General features: G+C 55.8%; 1 protein-coding gene across 1 annotated transcript in view; it reads right to left on the bottom strand.

The window, feature by feature from the left end:
* The window catches only part of PLXNA2 (plexin A2), a 163,944-nt gene extending 159,765 nt beyond the window's left edge, over positions 1-4,179 (bottom strand). The window contains exon 1 of the mRNA XM_050326688.1: positions 4,038-4,179. The gene's annotated coding sequence lies outside the window, so the exon portion shown is untranslated. The remainder of the gene's footprint in view (positions 1-4,037) is intronic.
* Positions 4,180-6,736: the final 2,557 nt, after the last annotated feature.

A 6,736-nucleotide genomic window follows, 5' to 3' on the forward strand; every position in this document is an offset into this window, starting at 1 on the left:
ACCAGAGAAGAGAGGAACACGACAGCAGACATCAGGGATAAATCCCCTTCACAGCAGCAAAGGGGACGACTTCCAACAGCAAAACTTTGGCAGTGACACCGTCCCCTGGCCCACGTGTGCCACCAGCGAGCCTGGGCACTCCAAGCACATCAGGGTTGGAGGTGCAGTGGCCACCCTGTGACACAGCAGCACGTGGGGACCCGCGGCCCGTTTCCCTTCCTGGCACTAAAACCACCCAGTAAATACATATATTTTCACTGCAGAGAAAGGCTCTGAACACAAGCCCCGGGCGGCCGCCTCTGCCGCCCAAGGACAGCACGCTGCCCTCAATTCTGCTTTTGTTCCCGCTTTGCCTTTCATCCCGGAGGCTCCTGCTGCACCACTTGTGCACACAAAGAGCTGGTGGCCTCCTCAGGCCAAAATGCCTTCGAGTCTCCCCCCAGCCCAGCCGTGCCCGGGGAGGGAGGTGGGCACCCCATTAGCAGAGCTAAGGAGGTCAGCGCAGGATGCTCCCGGTGATCCAGACACATCAGATCCAGCCACCAGCGTCCGTGGCTCAGGCCCAGGAAGAAGTTGGAAGCACCTTTTCCCCCTTGGTTCCCCCTGCCCTCCCCTTTGCTGTTGTGGCGGTGGCCTCCCAGCCAAGCTGGTTAAGAGATTAACACTCTAAAAACCACATTTACTCTAATTAGCCATGAAATCTTTGTAACTAAGTGAAAAAATGTTTCCCTTGAGGGATTTTTGTCCATTCATCACTGTTTGAATTGCAGGGGAGGGGGGGGAGGAAGAGAAAAGAGAGGGGGGGGACCAGAGAAAAAACCCTCAGATCTAATGAATTAATAGCAGAATGCCCTGGGGGAGAACGGGCTCCGACACAACACGGGCACCTCAAAGGGGGCTTTTCACAGCTCGTCGAGGGGACGCTGCTGAATTATTTCGAGTTAACAGACTGTAACACAGCGCTCTGCTCCCCTACGAGCCGGGCAGCTTGGCCAGCACACTCCACTCCTCCCTTCCCTTCCACAGGGATGGACAGACGGACGCCGTGCCCGGCCAGCTGGGAGCTCCTGCCCTGCCGACAGCCGAGGGGAAACAGCGCTCTGCTGGCAGCACCACCAGTGCCCCCCAGTTCCTGTTTACCAGCAAAAACATTTCAGAGTTAGGTGGGAGGGGAGGCAGAGAATCTTGCCACAACTTAGGCCCATAAATATTTCATATGGCTGGAAGAAGAACGATTATATTCCTGCCAGCACTTTTCTTGTGTATTTTAAATGTGTCACCGCCTTCTACTTTCTCCCCCGTTTGTGTTTCTTGTAACAGGCCCATGAAATAAAGATTAGCTGAATAATCAAGAGTGTTTAGAAATGTGAAGGGGCCTGTCTCAGGAGCACTGCATGCTCAGGTTCATATTTTTTCCCTTTTTTTTTTTTTTTTTGTCTCCTTTTAAGGATGCCAAACGCAGATGGGGGAGCGCAGTTTTCACACACCGTAAGAGACGGGCGGGAGCGGAGCCCGAGTGCGCGGGGACGAGGAGAGAGGAGAGAGCACACGCTTCCCCATCAAAAAATGACAGCCCCAACGCCGTGTGGAACAGGGGGGCACTCTCCCCCATTACATATTTATTGTTCAAGCTGCAGAGGGGCCAATTAAAGCAGCTTGATCACCGCCGTGTTCAAACGGGCGCGGATGCGCTCGGAGAGGCGGGATGAGAGAAGCAGGTGTGCGCTTTCCTGTTGGATACAGCGCTGTCCGCTCCTCTGAGAGCCACAAATCCACCTCAGCTGAACCACAGTACCTCTGCTCTCCCACAAGAGAGCCTTGTGTTGGCACCCAGCAGCCAGCCCAGCTTTCCACCTTAAGCTTCTCACCGCATGCCCCACGCAATTTCTAAATATCAGCTTTTGCTTTCTTTCCTAGTTCAACTCTTCACAGGAGCTGCCTACGGCATTGAGACAGTCTGCACCTACATCTGCCCTAGCTTTTGGGCAACGATTCCAAGACATGCTCTAGACTCCCACATTTAGCTGCAACAGGAGTTCCCAAAGTAAGTTCTGGAAAGCCTCGTAGCGGTGGTTAAATTGGAGATGCCGGGAAGATACTGCAAATCACACGTTTCCCCGAGACACCACAGGGTCTGCACAGCAAACTGCTCCAAATGTCATTTCCATTTAGCTGCTTTGCGAGCCAATTTGTCACACACTAATGCAATTTTGCTGAAGAGAGTTAAAGAGCACAGGGCAGGAGCACTCGCCCCTTCTCCAGGCTCCCTCACCAGCCTGGATCTGCACGTTCCCTTTCGCATCCAGCTGAAGTTCTCTTCTGCTGGCAAGCAGGAGAATCTCAGGGTTAATGCAAAAGAACAAGACAGAGCATGGTAAGAGCATTGGGAAAGCTGTTTCCATCATATTGGTGGATTATGTGCAGATCTTATGCAGCATCTGTTACCTGTTTCTACCACGCAAACTTGGTATAAGCCAAGGGGAATCTCCACAATTAGTTACATCAAACACCACCATAAAGACACTGAGGAGTAAACTGGGTTACTTTATCTTCTTGCAACAAGAGCTGTGGATATGGTTGGAAGAGTTGGGAGATATGAATGGTTTGCTAGATAAGCCATTTCACAACAGACATCGCATGTTCACTTTACTCGCTGCTTGCACCAAGTTTCTCAAATCAAAGCTATTTTATCTGTTTCCTGCACCACCCCAAAATAACACATTTAAGCTTTGAGGGTCCTCAAAGTGACAGCAAATGGCAAAAGGACAGCAATAAAGACCAAAAAACCCACACCCCACTGAATTTTAAAGCATCTTAACACCTCTGTGTTAAAGGTAAAAAGCCAAACATCTGCTCTGGGGATGGCACAGATTTCTTCCGAGGCATCTGTCTCTCAGCTGTAAAGTAGGTCATTTGATTGAACTTTCAGACACCGTTATCAATGAAGCCATCCAGGGCAGGAGAGGCAAGCCCATGTCCCCAAGTCAGCTGAGATCTATTAAACACATTCCAGCCACCAGCGAAGCATCAAGTGCTCAGCAGATAACAGGGGAACCCTGTCAGCACTGGGTTTTACATCATGGCACTCTGCTAACTTCACATTCTCTCATCTCCAAGCTTGAACCGCTGGCCACAGACACACAGGGTTTTTCCCCCCTCCACCACTCACTATTCACCTCACTAAATATTCACCTATTGACTTTCTGATACCCCTCAGAACGCAGATTAATTGAACATCACTCACTTCACCTCCAGGAACGTGCAAGTATTGGCCATAGCTTGAATGAAGACAAAGCCGCGACTGCCTGACCGTGCCAGGTTAAACGGAGGTCACAACCAGGGAGGACAAGTCACAGAGAGCAGCCACAGCTGTCACCAACACCCATCCCCAGCTCCGGGAATGGGGAGGCTCGGACCGTCACCCAGGAGTTGGGATTTCCCTTGAGGGAGCACAAGTGCATTCGCCATCCCTCCTCCCCTCATCGCCTCCCAAAATAAGGGTTTCGCGAAGATTTAGGAAAGTTTTAATGGGGATTTAATTTCTTTCCCCCCAAGGCTCAGGGGTGTTTTCAAAAAAAGTCCCTCCTTTCCCACAGGAACTTTTTTTATGGAGATGAGTTTATCCCGGTGCATTGGCCGCTCCAGAGCGTGACTGAGCTGTACCAAACGGCCGCAGAATTAACGAGGAGATACATCGATGTGTATAACGCGTGTGCGCACGTAGAGCAGCCCGGGGAGGGAGCGGGAGGTGGATTCCTAGGAACGGGGAGGTCGGAGGGGTTCCTCCGTCCCTTCCGCAAGCAGAGCCGGGTACCCCCATCACCCCCGCGCATCTCCCCGGGCACCGCCGGGACCGGCGCGGTGCCTCCGAGCACCACCCCGCGCTCTGCAGCCCCCGGTGCCACCCGCCTCGGGTACCTCGGAGAGGACCAGCCCAAACCTCCTGCTCCCGCATCCTCCATCGGGGGGATGCCCAGGGGAGAACCCCCCGCACCCCGGCGGGCAGCAGCCCCCTCGCCATCGCCCGCCGCACTCACCAGCCCTCGCAGCTCCGGTGCCGCCCGCCTTCCCGCTGCCGGCTCCCGGCTCACGGCGGGGGGATCCACGCAGCCCCCGGCACCATGGAAATGCGGGGCCGGGCGCTCCGGCGCTCCCCGCAGCCCCTCTCCGCCCTCCCTCCCCGGCGCTGCGCGTCGCGGCTCGGCTCAGCCCCGCCGGCCTCTCATGCCTCCGCAGCCCTTCGCCCGAGTGCGGCGGCGAGCCCCGGCTCGGCTCCGCTCCGCCCGCCCCGGCATCCGCCCGCCGAGCCCGGGCGCGCTCCCCGCTCTCCCCGCCAGCCCCGCACCCGGGCGCGCTCCCCGCTCCCCGCGCCGCCCCCCGCGCCGCCCCTGCTCCCCGCGATTAACCCTTCCCCAGCCGCGGAGCTGCGAGCGGGCACCGCCGGTCCTCCCCCCGCCTCACCTGCGCCCCCCTCCACGCCGCCTTCTCCCCCCGCAACCGGCGGAATGGCTGGAACAAAGCCCGAAGGCGACCCCGGCAGCGGGGCAGGCTCAGCGCTCAGGGCTGCGGGTCCCGGCACCGCCACAGCTGCCCCCGCACCTGCCCCCCTCAGCTGTCCCACCTTGCGGGGCTGCGGCCCCTCCATCAGCGCTGCGAGGGAGGGGAATGCGGGCTGCTGGTTTCTGTCCCCCCTGTGCACCCCTTGCTCCCGGCTCTGGCGGGAAGGGCGACACCTGAGCTCGCCCTTCCTCAGTTTCCCCGTCTGTGAAAGGAGCTGACAGCTTGGTTCCCTGCCAAGGCCAGGTCACCTCCAGCAGAGCCAAAGCTGTACATGTGCCACACAACTGCTGAAGCCACCGACCTTCACACCTCCTGGCCTGCCAGAAGCTGTCAGAGCCCAGCCACAGTGGCCATGGCCAGCTGGGACAGGGCACCCTGTGACCACTCACTGCTGGGAACCAGGGGAGCTCACCCCAGGGTCGACTGGTTCACCATGGAGCCTCCACCTGGCCCCTCCTGCTGGCTCAGCATGAGGAAAAATACCTGGAAGCTCGAGGGTACCCAAAGTGAGTTACACATTGATGCATCTTCAACCACCCTGAGCCCCACTGGGTGCCTGCATCAGCCTTCATGGGCTTGGGAACACCTGGAACCAGGGAGGCAAATCCATCCCCGGTGCCACACTGCTCCAGAAACCCAGGAGCACCACAATCCAGCTGCCCCTGCCCCAGTAAGGGGCACAGGAGCGATTCTGAGGAGTGCAACTGGTGGAGGGAATCAATACCATGATGGATTGCTGTTTGCCATGTCTTGTCATCAAGAATTTTTTCACAATTTATCTATTACACATTGGTACAGTTGCGAGAGAAAATCACAGCCATCATCCCAGGCCTCTTCCACAACAAACCTGAGCAACAGAACAAACCCAAACTGCTCTTACAGTTCCCCTCCTGCCTCTCTCACCTCCCCTGCTGTAGCACAGCCACTGAAGTGGCCTCATTGCATCTTCCCCAGGCTCAGCTCAGGGAGGGACACACCTGATGCAGTGCTTGGTGCATGTCACAGCAGGACCCTGCAAGAGTGGGGTTTTTTTTGGGGGGAAAAAGACACAGTTGCTGTCAGTTTGTATAGAGGGTTCAGGAGCTCCTGGTGCAGGGGTCCAGCAGGTAATGCCTTTGCATCCCACTGTGCAATCCCAGATCCTGTGCTGCCCTCCCTCCTGACAGGGCTGTGAACCAGATCCTACACTGCCCCATCTGGGTGGAAATGACAGGTTGGCTTGCCTGTGTGCCATCCCCACCACGTTTACCATCCTTCAGGAAGGATTTCCTTTCCAATAGCACCTGTACAGCCATGGGTAATCTCCCTGCACAGCACAGCCAAGAGCTCACCCCCACTCACACAAAAAGGGTCCCCTCAACATCACTGCAGCTCTAGAGCTGAGGGCTCTGACATCCTGGAAAGATCCCCAGGTTGCAGCTGTTTAGCTCGGGAGAGGAAACAGCAGATACTCAGTGGATGGCAGCATTGGCTCCCGAGCAAGCTTTTCTCTTTCCTATTCTGTCCCCAGTACAGTTCCTGTGTTGAACATTCACAGCAAACGGAACCAAATCCCATTACAAAAACCACCCCTGGCAAAATTCACATCCCATTGATGCAATTCCTCCTTGTGCAGAAGCCACACAGGGCAGGTCAGAGTGTCTCAACACCCATTTCTCCCCTCTTTGCAGGCCTGTCTGCATCCTGTCTTCTGTTTGTCATTTATTGATGGTCAGTTATGCTCCTGTACAGAGAGTTTGTCTCAAGCTAGTTACAGGACTGCTGGGCTGGGGAGCAACCCCAAGACTTGCAGTGCAGCTCCTGCACAGGGCATGTGAGCAATGGGCTGTTCCAGCATATGGGGGGCAACACAAAGCAGGTGGAGATTCACCTGGGTTTGCTCAGGTGATGGATGTGCTGCTGGAGAAATCAGAGAGTCTCCCTAAGTTGGAAAGGAGCAACAATGATCACCCAAGTCCAACTCCTGGCCCTGGAAAGCACCACCCTAAGAATTACACTGGGAGTATCCAGATATTATCCTTCTGTGGAGATCTGCATTCACCTTTTCCTGGAAAGGGTGCCAGGCCCAAGTGTTGGAATGCCTGCAGTGCCATGGGTACCAGCAGCCACTTCTTCAGCAGCAGGGTCACCAACACAGACACTCACAGCTTTGCAGAATAAACCAGGAGCTCAACAA

Source organism: Myiozetetes cayanensis, unplaced genomic scaffold (assembly GCF_022539395.1).
Source record: "Myiozetetes cayanensis isolate MyiCay16 unplaced genomic scaffold, myiCay2020 scf32, whole genome shotgun sequence".
NCBI lineage: Eukaryota > Metazoa > Chordata > Aves > Passeriformes > Tyrannidae > Myiozetetes > Myiozetetes cayanensis.